Here is a 16817-nt window from a genome sequence, read left to right as displayed (position 1 = left end):
GGGTATGCTATAATTAAGGATGTGCTAACTGCCTTTGACTGCAACAGGCATTTTAACCACCCGAGAGCTCACCAACAAACACTATTCCTCAATCTGAGGATTCATTAGATTCAGAGCCCGTGTTTTTAGAGAGCATTAGAAGATAAAGACATACTGTAGAGAGATTTAATGTGACAGAGCATTACGAGGGATTTAGGTTTGTTAACCTAGAGTGCATAAGGTCCTCTGATGATGGGGATTTAACTATTCCTAAGGTTGTGCAAATGCTTATAGAAGAGTTGTTACACGATGTGGGACCTAATGATTTCTTCCAACTATGCTTCCATGGACAGGGCATTGACAGCCCGTTGTTCACCAGACGAACACCCTAAGACGTGTTTGACGCTGTGGAATTTCTAGAAAACTTCTCTAGTCTCTTACAGAGTAAGGCTGAAATAGCATCATATGGCACCTTCAGAGTCATTGCCCTCATTTTACGGGGTCATGAGTGCAGTATTTCCAGACCTTTAAAGAGTGTATTCTACAGTAACATCATTGGAAAGAAACAACGTTGGTCGCTTAACTTTAACAACGGAACAACAAACACTTGTCTGGCGGCTAGCTTCATAGGGTTACAGCTGGATCCCAGCAACCCAGATGCTGTTGTTATGTCTAGAGTGGGTAAATCCCATGTGGTGCTTGAAATACCACCCAACCACCTGGTTGGCTGTGGGTACCCAGGACGTTTTGAGAATTATTTTGACGTAACAGTGAATGTTCTTTACCACAAGGGGCCTTGGAAATACTTCACAACTGGGGAGCATTCGAAAAACAAGACCGCATATGTTCTCCACCATGAAAATCACTTTTACAGCATCTTGAACCTTAAAGGCTTTCTAGGATCCGAGTACATGTGCACCCATTGCAATCACATCTACAAGACACAGGCAAATCACCAGTGTGAAATGCACTGTAAGATGTGCCAAAGGGACAGATGCGTTGGGGTCGCCGACCAGAAGGTGAGATGTCACACCAGCAATCTGATTTGTAGCTTGCAAAACTGCTTTAGCAGAGAGATTCTGTGGGGAGCGAGCACTACATGGCAGAAGATCACAAATGTGAAGGCATGAAATGTCCCAGGTGTAAGGCGTCTTTTCAGGCTGGAACAGAACACATGTGATACATGGCTAGAGGGCGACCCCAGTCCAAAACAGAAGACTACGTAGTGTTCGATATAGAGTGTAAACAGAGACAGGTGTACAACAGCCTAACTATATTTACGCTTACCATCTAACTTCCGATGATAACTGGGAGTTTGAAGGTCGTTCAGGTGTGAACGATTTCCTCAACACTTTCATTCAGCCAAAATTCAAATGGTATACCATAATGGCGCACAACTCAAAAGCATATGCAAAATATGATTCACGAAAAAATGGCCATTGAACTTATCCCTCAGGGTTCCAAGCTGTTAATGGCTGGACCATTACAAATAAGGTTCGTAGATAAGAGGAAAAGAACAAACGGCAGACGAAGGTCCAGCACATCCAATCCACATGTACAATATATTAGCGAATGGTGCAATCACTTCCAGCACCCGCCGTCCAAAGGTGAAAATAGTGGCCAGATTTTCAAGAGAAATGGAAGGTGCACTTGTTGCGGAGTCAAGCATGCAAGCAAAAACTTTTTGTTCCAAAATTGCTTCTTTTATTCAGTCAATCTTTAAAACTGGCACACAGCCAACGCGTTTTGTTCCCTATTTTGCCAGAGGGAATTTCGTCAGGGCTCTTATATATCCAGTTAGTCAGTAGCAATGAGAAGTGTGTATGGTGAGTTGGGACCTCCGGGGGCACATTCAGCCTGAAACATGGTATAGATACCCTGCATTTTCTGCCCATGAAATTGAGTACGTTGACAAAAGCTTTTGGTTTTCGTGGTTGTAAAGGTTATTTCCCAACCTTTTTTAACACCTTGGCGAATCACAATTATGTGGGCCCCATGCCACCGCCAGACAGCTACGGTGTGACATATGTGATGCCGGCTGAGAAAGAGAGATTTCTACAATGATATGGTGAAAACAGCGAAAGTAAGTTTTATTTTCAAACCGAGTCAAAAGCTTACTGTCAGGCTGATGTAATGATATTGCGAAAAGCCTGTAACCTTTTCAAAGATGTGGTGGAGATGACTAAACAGGAAAATATATTGAAGCCCAACACACCCAAGATGACAAAATCCATAGAATAGATCGACCCTTTTCAAAACAGTACGCAGGCTTCCATGTGTATGTCTATCTACAAACACATGTTTTAAGACCTGACAGCATCGCTCTGGGAGCGCCAGACCTCTATGACAGTAAACAGAAACATTATTCAACTCCATCTATCCAATGGCTCTTGTACATCTTTGCCATGTAAGACATCCAAACTCAACACGCCTTACAGGGTGGTAAATGGCACTTGGATCCTTACTACCTAGATGGGTATGCTATAATTAAGGATGTGCTAACTGCCTTTGACTGCAACAGGCATTTTAACCACGGTTGTCCTCGTTGTTACAAACCCCACGAGTTTAACAGACTGCTGGTACCAAGTTTGAACACCTACACCGCCGAACTCGGGTGAAGGCCCAATATGTTAAAAACTGTGGCTTTGTTATGAGATCCCTTCAGGAGCATTTTGTGGTTGGATATGCTAACATCTGATATGGAATTCTGCTCTTTCATTAAGAGTCACAAGTTACTAGAACCTCGGAGCTATACAACACCGAGGTCGAACAAATGCTCAACATCTGTGTAAGGCCATGGGTGAGGGTGACAAAATACATTACTATGATTTCACTATTCGGTATCCATTTATGGACAAGATGAAGTTATACCCCTTAGGCCACCCAATCATCATATATAGCCATAGCTGAATACTTTGGGCTAGTTAAATGCCAAATCTACCCCCCCACAACAGCTTTACTTTCCCGTACTACCATACAGAGTCAATGAGAAGCTAATGTACCTCCTCTGTTGAATATGTGCTGAAATTAAAGAGCCTAGGGAGTGGAGGCACACTGAAGAACAAAGGATGCTCACAGCGACATGGTGTAGCATTGTGGTACAGGTGGCCTTAGAGAAAGAATGTCTGCTAGGAAGAGTACACAAGGTTTGGCATTTTGAGAGGACCACAACCCAGCTCTTTTCTGAGTATATTAACTTGTTTCTCAGAGACCAACAGGAGATAACAGGGTATCCAGAATGGTGCACTATCCATGAGGCAAAGCAAAAATACATCGATGACTACTTTGTTCATCAGGGTATGTGCTTATGGCCCCAGTTCATAGAGGTCAACCGCGCTAGACAACAATTAGCCAAACTCTGTTTCAACTCAATATGGGGAAAATTTGCACCACGTACAAACATGTCAAACAAGACTATAATCACAGATCTTGATGAAGTGTTTAAGCTCCTTTTTTCCACTGTGTTACAAAGTGTCCAGCTGCAAGTTTATCGATGATGAGATCACAGCTTTGTGTTGGAAACACAAAAAACAGTACCCAACAATGTGTAACAATATAAACATCTTCATAGCCTATTTCACAACCGCATACGCTCATTTAGAACTTTGCAAGGTTATGGATAAACTACAGGACGGGTGTTTGTATCACTAAACCGGCTCGGTTATTTTTGTAAGTAAAGTAGGGGATGAAGACCATCCGCTACATGATCATCTGGGTGATTAGACCATCAATCTTGATAATGACGAGTATATCGTTGAATTCACCTCTTTTTTTTTTTATTTTATTTTTTTTATTGAAAGTTTCTGGTGCCGTAGATAAATAATACAATAAATGCATAGGATTGCCAATCATATAAGCCCAGAAATAAAACAAAATATGTTTTACACCAAGTACAGTCCAATAACAGAAAGAAAAAAAAAAAACATTTGCGATATAAAACAGAACATTGAGGATTTGATATTACATGTTCAGAGCGTATCAACTACAAGGACTATACGTTTGAACTTCTCCAGCTAGCAAGGGGCGCCCATATATTACTGCCCATTACCCTTAGTTTTTTTCCTTTTAGTTCGTATAAACAGGCCTCAATATTATGTATCGCGAGAAGCCTTGTCATCCACATATGAAAGGTTGGTGGGGAAGGATCTTTCCACCCTGCGGAAATAAGAATGCGTAACACAGCGACAGAGATAAAGACCAAAGCTTCCGCAGTGCTACACAGGTCAGCTTTCCTATCAACACCTACCAGCACCTGGGTAGAAGATAGAGTAATAGAACACTTTAAAAGTCCTGCCAAAAAGCTTGAGATTTCCCTAAGTAACGTAGATAGCTTGTCACACTGGTAAAACATATGTAATAAATCTGCAGGACCTGTCTGGCACCTAGGGCAGTTATAGTTCTCCACCATTCCCCACATATACAATTTAGCAGGAGTAAAATACAAATTAAACAATGTTTTAAAGTGTTGAGCCCGTAGGTTAGATGAGCGTAATACTTTCTTATTTAAGATAAGAGCTAAATCAAGATCCACATCAGGATCATCTAATTTAACTGTCAATGCGTGTTCTGTTTTCTCGAGGTCATCCTGTATACCTGCCATAAGACAATTGTAAATATATTTAATTTTGTTTCCCCCGTTCCCTAAATAATCCAACAAGGGAAAGCGTGTTGATACCATGATTCTGGGTCTGATGGCCCTAAGCGATTGATCCAGCTGACTATACAACAGCCATTGTGTAGGCGGGATCCCGTATCTATGCTGAATTACATCGAACCCAATAACCGCCTCTCCCTCCATAACATCCCCTATAGTCCTATTTCCTTGTTCTTGCCAGAATTGGCAGTTCCTATCCATGCCCAAGTATGGAAACAGGTTAGAGTTCCATATAGACAAATATCCATTAACCTTGGGAATCTCTAACAGCTTTTGAATAATTTTCCACATCCTCCACACCCCAGCCATGATCTTTAACCTAACCTTCTTGTAGTATCTGCGGTCTACCTCTCTCAAAAGTAACCCTACAGCTTTCTTCCCCAATAGGAGCTCGAAAATAGTTGGAGGCTCTCCCTGGGTCGCTGATAACCTTACATCTGGTTGAAACAGAATTGACATTTGTGCCAAGAGGGATGAAAAGTGGTATAATCGTAGATTTGGAAGGGCCATACCTCCTCTATCGTGCGGAAGTGACATAGGCATCATAGAGCGCCTGGTTTTTCCAAAATGCCAAATGAACCTATTAAAAATTGCTTCCAGAATTTTTAACAGCTTCTCTTCCAGCAAAAGGGGGATGGCCCGAAAGAGATAAAGGACTTTTGGAAAAATTGCCATTTTAAGAACGTTTACCCTACCAACCAGAGAAAGATGTAAAACGTCGAGTCTTTTTAGCTCAGCTTCAATCGAATCGATCAGGGGACTATAATTTTCTATATTAATCTTATCTACTGCTGCGTTAATCTTTACCCTAAATAGACTGCAGAATCGACATATCTATAATCTGACTTGTTGATATTTTTGGTGCAAATAATCTGGGTCTTCCCCTCATTTAGCAAATAGCCAGACCTACTACCGAATTCTTTTGCCAGCTCTACAAGAGCACACATCGCCTGCTGTGGATTGGTCGTGAGGATCGCCAAATCATCGGCATATGCCAACAATTTATTGCAATACCCATTGACATTCAAAGGGCTAATTGCTGGACAGTTCATAATTCTATGAATTAGGGGATCTATATATAACGCAAAGAGTATCGGAGAGCAGGGACAACCCTGACGCGTTCCTCTCCTAATTATAATCTTCTCGGAGCTCTCCCCCATTACCAACACCCTTGCCACCGGGTCTTTATACATGGCTCTAAGAGCTTTAATAATTTTTGGGCCGAATCCTCTACCTGCTAAAACACCCCAAAGATAGTCCCAGGCTACACGATCGAACGCTTTCTCTGCGTCGAGGAGGATCATGGCCATCTCGCTCCCCATAACAGCATGAGCATCAAACAAAGCAATTGCTCGACCCATGCTGCCAAGGGGAGACGAGACCGCCAATGACCCTCCCCAACCTTTTAGCCCAGATTTTAGAATAAAGTTTGGTGTCTGCGTTAATAAGCGATATTGGCCTATAGGAGCCTGGGTTCTCCTTAGGTTTACCCTTTTTATGAAAGATAATAATATTTGTCTCTTTCCACGAGCCTGGTATATCACCTGTGCACAAGACCCCATTATAAAGATCCAGTAAAATAGGAACTATCTCGGATTCAAAACTTTTATAAACTTCTAGGGGTATTCCATCGGGGCCTGCCGCCTTCCCGGCAGCAAGTTCGTGCAGAGCATCCTTAATTTCACTTGCGGTGATATCACTGTCTAGCTTTTCTCTAAGTTGCCCTTCAAGAATTTGACCACCATTGTCGAGCTCCCCACTTTGATACTCTTGCTGATCAGTATGATTATTATCATAATCATAGAGTTTCTGATAGAAGTTTTTAAAGACTCTTAAGATATCTTTCGACTCTGTATAGTCCTTGCCATCCTCTTGTATCTTTGTGATTAAATTCCTCGTTCTATCCTGCCTAATACGTAATGCTAAAATTCTGCCTGCTTGCTCCCCGGTCTCATATCGCTTAGCCCTAGAGGCCTGATATTCGCCTACCTCCTTCAGTGTAACGAGCTTCTGTATATCAGCCTTAATAATCGCCAAATTTCTAAGACTTTCAGACCCATCCAATCCGTCACAAATATCCCTAACATGGAGCTCCTCTGCCTGCGCTAGATCCCCCATTAGACTATCGAGCTCTATCTTGTCGATCTTCCTTAAATTTACCGAGCAACTAATAGATTCCCCCCTAAAAGCATCCTTAAAGGCTTCCCAAACACCATTCCTTGACGTGCTGTATCGGTTGGCATCGAAAAACTCCACTGTCCATTTTTTAATATGCTCTATAAATCTATGATCCGATAGTAGCCTTCTTTCGAAGGTCCAATTAGTATGAGTTCTCCCAACAATGTTCAAACTACAAGATAGGATCAGAGGATTATGGTCAGAAATTGTTTTGGGGATTTTTTTAATACAAACCTTATTCAATTCTGACACTGACATAAAAAAATAGTCTAGCCTAGAATATTTTTGAAACGGATTCGAAAAATAAGTGTAACCTGGGTTCTGTGGTTCCTTACTACCCCAAACATCCTCTAACCCATGAGAGCTAATGAGAGAGGAAAGAGCCCGAAACACCTTTGGTTTCCACCCAGAATACTTCTGTGGATTACGCCAATCAATGGAGATATTTAAATCACCACATACTATCATTGGGGTTGGCCAATCAGCTAGCTCCTCCTCAAGGAAATCAAATATATCAGGGTCATCACAGTTTGAACCATATATCGAGCAGATTGTGTATCCAAAATTCATTTCTACTATAACCCACCTGCCCATTTTATCGCATTTAACCCTCTTTACCCCCCCCCAATGAGATTCTACCCAAAATTGCTACCCCCCTTATAGTGGCGGTCTGTGTTGTACAGGCTAACAACTCGAAGCCTTTTAAACATAGTAAATTACGACTAGCCCAAGGCAGATGAGTCTCTTGTATACAAATTATGTCTAATCTATTGTATGTGACAAAATGCGATAGCTTCTGACGCTTTTTCCAATCATTCAGCCCGCACACATTAATTGTGCAGATATTAATATTCACCATTTTCACAGTTCCAGACCTTAGCCAGTTGAAGCCCAGCAGAAAACTTCATATTTTGTGTCTGAGACCAGGAGAGAAACCCAACAAGCGAGAGACCTTCAGTATATTGACATCTTACACAACAACCAATCACCCTACAACACCAGATTAACTCTTTTTTAGTTTTTTCCCCCCACTCCCACTCCGCCAACACCTACCCCACTCCCCCCACACACCCCTGACCCCACCACCCCCGCCACACCCTCCCCAACAACCCCAAAATAGAGGCGCTCAGAACTAGTCTGAGCATGTGATGTAAGCCTGGTCACAAGCGAGGAATACCTAAACCAAATAAAACTAAGCAACCTGCCAGAACAGCCCAAGAACTCTTAAGCCTTAATATCGGGAAATGGGACTAGAAAGAAGCTTATAAATCAAAACCCAGCAAACACAAAAATCGGGATATTCCTCTTAGACAGAGACTACCATTTATACCAAAGAGTCAAGGAACTCCTTTGCCTTTATCTCAGAGGAGAAATAGTTAATTTTCCCATCATTGATAACCTTTAGCTGAGCAGGATTAATCAAGTAGGCTTGCAATTTCTTCTCCTGGAACGGTTTGATGAGTTGACGAAGTCTCCATCTCCTTTCTACCGTGGCGTGACAAAAGTCAGGCCGAACAAAAAAGGACATCCCCTCGCTAGACCTCCTTGCATCCGGCCTCGCCTTCTCAGCAATAAGCTGCCTTAAAACAAAATTGCCAAAATATATCAAAATAGCCCTAGGTTTATCCCCCTCTCTCGCATTCCTCTGCATTTTAAAAGGTGTACGATGAGCCCTCTGAATTTCAGAGGGCCAGTTCCAGCTGGATAGCTCAGGGAAGGCTTGGCCGAACAGTTTAAGACAAAGGCTCTGATATCTAAACCTTCGGCCCCCTCCGGGATCCCCAGGACCCTAAGATTATTCCGCCTTAGCCTATTCTCCATGTCTTCGAGTTTCCAATGTATGTCTGACAACAGTGAGCTATGGGCGTCTACTTTAACTACTGCTTCGGTAGCCTGGGTTTCTGTGGACATAATCCTCTCCTCCAGGTTTGAGACTCTGTCGCCCAATGTCGTGCATGCCTTAGACAGCTTCCTCACAGCCCCTTGCATTTTCCTCAGGGCAGCTTGTGACTTCCTGCTATCTTGGCGAGTCTCCTCTCTGTGGGCTCTAATTTCTTGATGAATTGCTTCCAATAATGACGCTTGAGATACCTCTGGGCTAGGGTTTCCCTGCAGTGGCATGACTGAAGAGTGATCCCATCTGAGCTCCTGATTAACCTGACTCTTAGAACTTTTAGAGCCGGCCGCAGGCCTTACCACTGTGATAGGAAACTCCAGTTCTAGTTCGCTTCCTGTACCCCGCGTGCTACCCTCCCGTAAGGAACTGTTGTCATCTTCGCCTTCATCTGACCATTCTGCGTCCTCAGATACCGAAAAGAAACATTCGCTCGAGACCTTTTCAATTGACCCCTGCCACACATCTTCAGTGATGACTTCGCTGGGAGCAGGCTCGCGGTTTTCACATTCTCGTTGATTATCAGATACCTGGACCAGGTCCTTTCCACATTGTTTATCTCTGGGGCCAGGGGTGTGCTGACTGCTGTTATGCTGGCCTGCTTTAGGGGCAGTGATTGCCTTACTAACCGAAGCTTCTTCACCCTCCAAACTTCTATTGGCACCAGAACCCACAAGGAGAGCATTCAGAGCATCAGGGGCGACTTGGGGAGTGACTTTAGGAACGACTGAGGCTTGTTGTTCGCCTGCCACTTCGAAGCTCTCTTTGCTGAGAGCTGACTCCTGTGTTACCCCGGAAATCTCCGTCTGTATGCCCCCCTTAGCCCCTTTTTCTTTAGCAGATTTTGCAAACATATCTGCTATTACGGCGGAAGCCTGGCGAGTCTTACCAGAAATCTGCAGCTTCCCAACAGAGGGCGAGAGGGTGCTTGTAGAGTGAGCTGTTTTCTCCTGCACCGCTGATCCTCCATCCATCCCCCCTTTCTTTTTCGATGCTGCCGTTTTCGAATTAGCTGGTTTGGGGGCCATAACGACTGGTCTCATCGTACGGTCTCTCCTTCTGGTCATAGAGGGGCAACGACTCAAGCGCAGACAGCCTGAATCCCGAGCACGAATCCGGCTCCTCTCACCGTCCCAAGACGCCAGCGCCGACCCCGCGCGTAGTTCCGCTCCGTTTCGTAGCCTCCGTCCACAAACTGCGGCTGAGCGCAAGCGGCGGGAATCGCGAGCCGCTGCAGCTGCTAACGCCCACTGGAAAGAAGCTCCACAACCGGTCAGCGCGAAGATCATTGTTCCATTTTTAGAAGCTTAACACCAGCCCATGCAGAGATGGGCAACGAGCAGCCAGAGTCCTTGCGTTCTGCCGGTAGCAGCTACAGCCGACATCCTCCTTGTGACCAGCTATTACCGACCGCTTCTACGCAGCCGCCATCTTGCCTCGTTACTCCCGCATGTGAATTCACTCAGGAGCATTCACCTCATCTTGGAACAAGACCTATTCTTATAAAACAACGAACAACAAAGTATGTATGAAAGTCTAGGGAATTACTTTAAATGTTAACAACAACCTCAAGATCAATTTTGATAGTGAATGAATACTCTGCATTGGGCGACCATGAAAATTATAAAACAATAGTTGTAAATCAGCCTAGCGTAGTCAGGTCCCAAAAAAGTGGGAAATTACAACCCAGCCTTTACATAAAACCTTACACGTAGTGTCTGATAAAAGGGTCCTGACTGAGGACTGCAAAACCCTACCGTACGGTAATTAAAAGGCATTAGATCTGCAGGCTCCAACACAATGGGCACCAGATTGCAAAATCTATTCTCCTGTGTTTTAGCAGGTCACTCATACTATGGTAAAAGCTACTTTATAAATAAGCTATTAGAAAAAGCTCCCAGGGTTTTATCCCAAACCTCTAACAAGATTGTATGGCTTTATTCTTTCTGGCAAGATCTTTATACTAAACTATTCCTAAGGTTCACACACATCAGGTTTATAGAAGGTATACCCAATAATATCAACGACAATGCATTGTTACCTCCAAACCTAGTAATCCTGATGACTGTAAAGGACCTTAGCGATACCAAAGGGGATGATGGACGGAGCGTTTGAACAAATCAAACACTCACCCCCAGTCAACTGATCTGGGTTAAATCCATCATCATTCTTTAGCTCACTCCACCACCCCAGTACAGACATGGCCATATGCAAATCAGTCTGACCCTGTGCCTCATGGGAACAGTCCAGCCCGAACTGCCAAGCCATGTCTTCCCTAGACTGGAAACAAGCATCCTGGGACCGGTTTTGGGTTCAAAACCCTCATCAGCCAGGCTATCTTGAATCCAGTGGCAAAGTGAGTAAGGGACCCACGTCTGGGCATACCCTGCCAACTTAGGGCGAACAAAGCGATACCAAAGGGGATGATGGACGGAGCGTTTGAGCAAATCAAACACTCACCCCCAGTCAACTGATCTGGGTTTAATCCATCATCATTCTTTAGCTCACTCCACCACCCCAGTTCAGACATGGCCATATGCAAATCAGTCTGACCCTGTGCCTCATGGGAACAGTCCAGCCCGAACTGCCAAGCCATGTCTTGCGCAAAGGAGTGGATCTTCCAGAGCTAGAGAAAGTTTTTACTCAATATTCACACCATCGCAATCTAAGCATATGCTACATCTTGCAGAACATGCTTTACAAGGGTAAGAGCAATCGTTCTATAGCTTTCAATGCCTCATACCTTGTTTTATTAAAACCCCCTTGACAAACAACAGATATCAATCATAGCTAAAGAGAGGTACCCAGGAAACACCCTGTTTTTCATAGAAGCATTTAATGATGCTACCGAGAAACACCATTGCTACTTGCCGGTCGACTTAAAACATGTCAGAATAAAAATGCGGAGTCTGAATTCATGTTTTATATTTCTTCATTTTAGCAAATCACCATTACACATACATATGTTACACAACCTTACAATTTTGACAAACTATGTATTCTGTAGCCCTGGCATTTTCTTTAAGATAATTCACAACCAGGCACAGCCGGTTCAGGTAACAGCTGTGGGGTGGTGGGTTGGGTCGACATACAACAGAATAGGGAAAATTAAAAAAATAATAATAAAACCACTTACCTTGCACTAGCCGCACTGCTGAGTTGGTGATGCTGTGAGTGCAAGGTAAGTGGTTTTATTTTTATATTTTATTTTCCCGATTTTGTCATCTATTGACTTCCCATCATGCCTGGCCCCGCCCCACCGCTCTTACCTGAACCGTCTGCGACTGTTCACAATTATACTGCCATTGTTAACAAGGTAATTTGAATATAGATTTAAGAAATTTGTAAACATCGTACCCTCTGGCATGTTACTAATAAAATATATACGGTTTTCCCAGATGTGATGGCTAGCAAATTTTCTACCCTCATCTTTTTATACTCCACCGGTACAGCAGCTTTCTTAACATACTTGAATATAGGTTTTGTATAGATGCTATGTTTGAGGAACTCTGCTGAACTGTCAAACACTGCAACCTTCTCAATATCCATAACTGTGGGCGCCTAGTGTGTTTCACCCTTGTAATCAGGATCTGTGTTAAAGATGAGTGTGCAAGGTCTTTCTACACTTATTTCCTCAGGTAGTCTGTCACTTGAAAAACAACAAAAAAGTATTTTTTAGAATATTTATGATGGCTTAAGGACTTGCATACCTTAACTGTGTCCATTTCCCAACATTTTAAAGAGAGTGAGACAAAATCTGCCTGGTGCAGTTGACCTGAATGACACTGTTGAATACAGAGAATACAACCATGTTCACATTCACAGGCAAAGGTTGACTAATCCATATTTCAGCTTTTCCAGTTTTTGACCAGGTTATAATGGTCCCTGTCTTCCATGTCCGCAGTTAGCTCGAACAGTGTGTATCCGGACCCATATCACAGTCTTGCAGGTGTTTCCCGATTATAGAAACCAGACGGAGATATTTCTTGATAAAATTAGCGGTTCCAAAACTGCGTGTGTAGGGTTTCGCAGGAATCACAGATCCCTCATGGACCAACATCGCATAGTTGATGTCGTAGTGTTTAAAATTTAAAGAGTCTGATGCATAGAGGCTGCTAAAAGCATTATTGTCCACAAAACCGATGATCATAAGCTTGGTTAGCTGCCCCAGAAATACATTTTGCTGCTGGGTTAATCTGGTACCGGTGTGAATGCTGATTACCTTCAGAGCTACTATTTCAACGGCATATTTGGTGTTCAACAGCTGTACAGCATCGACATGAGCCAGTCTGATACTTGGTGACACTTTCACTCTCTTTACAAACAGGCTTGCGGACAGTATGTCCAGTTTGTACTGTTCCGCATCCCCGCAGATGAGACAGAACAAGTCCTTGTTGCAGTTAAGTTTGATCTTAAGATCAATTCCGTTGACGATCAGTTTATCTTGGAAGAAGAGGTCTGAATGCATATGCCCAAGGAGGTCAAACTTTCCACTGCCTGCGGCAAATCTTGCTCTTTTTACAAAACCTTGATTGTCCACTTCCATTTCCTTGTCTTCAAACTGCATGTATGTATCCGTGTAGAAGAGACCCGCTGAAAGCTCTGTGTCAGGAGCATTGCTACTATTTAGAATACTCTTGATGTAGGCTCTGTAGGCATACATGTTATCACTCTGCGTGATGGGTCAATCATCGAGGGTTATGTTCACCTGATTAAACATGGTTGCGATGGGGTAAGCGATCATCACCACTTTAGCGGCTGCAGCTATGTTTGTACGTCTGCTTTCACAAATTTACATACAAGATGCAGGAGAGGGTTGTTGAGATCCAGATACATATTGTGCACCCTGACACCAAAAATGATATGTGTCAATGTCATCAAAGCAGCTAGAGGCGACACCTCCATGAAAAAACTGCTTTAGATTCTGGTCTGCGTGGGTTTTAGAGAAAACAAGTCTAACTCTGATATGGCGCATTCACCAGATGCACAATGTACGAAGACCATGTTTGAGGTTACAGTGCTTTAAAAAGTATTTACTTTAGAGGCTGCTCTCTTCTTCAAAGCTCTCTTCTGTCTTGGGGCTCTTCTTTTGTGAGCACTTTTTGAAGAGCTCCTCCTTTTTTTATAGGGTGACTGAACACCCCCTAATCCTCGAAGACTGATGCTTCATTTTAATACCTGTGTTCTGCTTGTACACAAGTCTTACTCCTTCTTGGGGTTGTTCGTTCATGCGCTCGGCAACAGCTGACATCACAGAACCAACCACATCTTGGGAAATGTTTGTGGCTGCCGCTTTAAATAGGCTTGTGCAATTTTGTAACCTCTTCTCAAGAAAGGCACTGCTCTTCTAAACAAACTACAGAAGAAACCTCCCAGACTAGCCTCGTACATAATGGGTGCCCCTTGAAAGTACCGAAGTCCTCCATATCCAGCCTGGTTTCTGTAATCGTCCCTGTACATAGATGGGTCGTCGTATGTTTTCACGATCACCATGATGCCTTTTTAATAGTCGCTGTCGCGTCTTGGTCTTACATAGAGCTTAACAGTAACCTTCCCGTATTTAAAGGACACAGGCTCAGACTGGTCATCAAAGATCATGATTGAAATAATGTCAAAAGGGTTTTTAGAAATTGCCACATAGTACGCCTTGTTAAATTAAATATTAACCATTGTATTATTTTGCCCTTCACCTGGACCCATCTTAACAGCTGTGAATAACTATCACCGATCCTCTGTGCCTCTACAATGTCACAATAAATGTAGGGTGTGTAGAACCCCCTATGCCAAAATATTAATATTGAGGCACCTAGGATCCGGCTTGACCTGGTTTTTTATATGTTGCACAGTACCTAAAACCCTTCCTAATTGACTAGCTCAACTAAACACAGTATTTCAATTTGCAGCTTTAAGAAACACCTCCCTTCTGACATTATCTAACACTAGATGAATATTCGTCTATGTTTCAATGCTGGATATGGATTCGTTGATGACATCGACAACCGCTGCGAAGGTTGGGTAATAACCAGGCGGAAAGCCAGCATATATGCTCAAAGGGTCCTAGTAGCGCTTTATGTTAAATTTAGCCTTGGTCCTCATAAATGTGTTCCAGGTTCTTGGCTATTGTATTTCAGTTAGGGCTTCATACTAATCCCCTTTCACGTCTACAGGTTTAGCCATTTTCACAGTGTAATTAAAAATGTGATTGCCAGGGAACATGTCCTTATAGGCGTTGGACGGTAGGTTAATATAAAAGGGAGCGGTCACCATCTTGACACCTGCAGTGAGACCGTCCCTTAATCACGCATCCTGCAGGGAGCTGGTCAGTACCCAACTGTTACATTTCTTAAGCCATCCCCTCCATTTGACAAATGCCTGTCTGTTAGACTCGTTACATTTCCTTTTCAGAATCTTTTCAACTCTATACACCTGGTGCAGATCATCAGGTACCTTTTGTAACTCCTCCTTGTAAAAGATGCCCAACACCCTTTCCCCATTTTAGTGCTTTAACCTGTAAATATACACACCCTATTTAGGCTCCACACTTTCTACTATAAATATCTTGTCGCTAAATGTCTGCTGGTACCCCTTTGTAATGACCGAGTTTGCTTTGAAATCCTAACATTATCAACTTTTTTTAAAAGAGGTTTATTTACCCTTGCATCAAAGAGGCTCCCGTACACCATTCTCCAGACCATTAATGAATTACCCAGCTTTACCTCTATGGAGGCCGTTTTGAAGGGTCTGTGATAAGTAGCATTATAAACATCTATAAAAGCCTGTAGAACTTCAACATATTGGTAGGTGTTGTAGGCTGTGAAGTATCTCCACATCTTAGACTTTAAAGTTCAGTTACAATGTTTTACAACAGCGGCTTTTACCTCTGTGTGCATTACAAAATGATGAACAGAGTGCTTCTTTAATAATTTTTGAAAGGATTTACTTTTCCTACATCTGTTTGTAGTTTTCACAGATATACACTCAGCGTCTCTAGAAGGGCCTTTCAATGCTGGTGATACATTTGTATCCAAGGCATAAAGCCTCGGCATCTTGCGCAGCGACATTCTGTTACTTGTCCTAAAAATGCATAAGTGTGTGACATTAAATAATAGATTCATTATTTTAAAACAGTCTATGTGGTGCTAAAGACCTGTTTTTTCTATGTTTAATATAAATATTGCACATATGCCTTTCTACGAGCCTTTCTATCATCTTTCTATCAAAATACTCACACATACAGCGGAGTTTGGTGCATGGTTCACTGGAGTATCTGATCTCTTTGACAAGATCTTAATTATATCAGGGGGGACATATTTCTTTTTCTTGGACAGCCCATACACCGCCCTTAAGAGTTTATACACCTTCTATGGGTCTAACTAACGACATGTATAATGGATTGTTCTTAGTCCACATGAATCACATAGGCAATCGTGAGCCTCCTGCTGCAGATCTTTAATTTTATGCCTGTAACAAAGGCTGCAGTAGTTACGTTTGACACATGTGAGTACAACAGTCGCCGAAACATGACATTGTTGGGGAAGCCTGAAGTTTCCTTTTCAAAATCGACAATCTTAGAGGCACAAGAACATTTCTTATGAGACACTTTGTTTTGGCTTGTGGAACTTTCAGTCGGTTTTGAACACCATAAGCACTAAAAATGTACGTCATTAACTTTTAATGCGTGCCACCCTGCCCCAGTTCTTTTTGGTGAGGCTTTCTATGGTTCAAAAGAAGAAGAAATAGAGACAAGTCAATTTGTTAAAAAATAAAATATCGCAATATACATGTTAAGTGTCTTTCTTGTTTTATCTTTTTCTTTTTTTAACTAACCTTGTCATTTTCATGGCACTCTGCGGTGAGTCTGAAATCTTGAGTGTGGCAAAGGTCCATTGAAGTATCTCAATCATAGGAGCTTGTGCCCAGCTGTTGCACGACAACGGCCTCAGGAGTCGCATCCGCCAAAAAATCCATATCTTCATAGACGGGTGAGTTCGGAGGAACTATAGATTCTTCAACCTCTTCCATGTAGAAGAGATTGTTTCCAACATTTACCGCGTTAGTTGAGGCATTGCTGGCGCTGCTGTTGACCTTAATCGGGGATACCAGCTGAGCCCA

The 16817-nt window shown here is 42.8% G+C and overlaps 1 pseudogene; it reads right to left on the bottom strand.

Moving 5' to 3' along the window:
- Positions 1-15824: 15824 nt before the first annotated feature.
- Positions 15825-16592, bottom strand: LOC146862609 (uncharacterized; annotated as a pseudogene).
- Between the last annotated feature and the right edge of the window lie 225 nt (positions 16593-16817).

Source organism: Triturus cristatus, chromosome 2_2 (assembly GCF_964204655.1).
Source record: "Triturus cristatus chromosome 2_2, aTriCri1.1, whole genome shotgun sequence".
Lineage (NCBI taxonomy): Eukaryota > Metazoa > Chordata > Amphibia > Caudata > Salamandridae > Triturus > Triturus cristatus.
The sequence above is the reverse complement of the archived record's forward strand: the minus strand, read 5'-3'. Positions and strand labels throughout refer to the sequence as shown.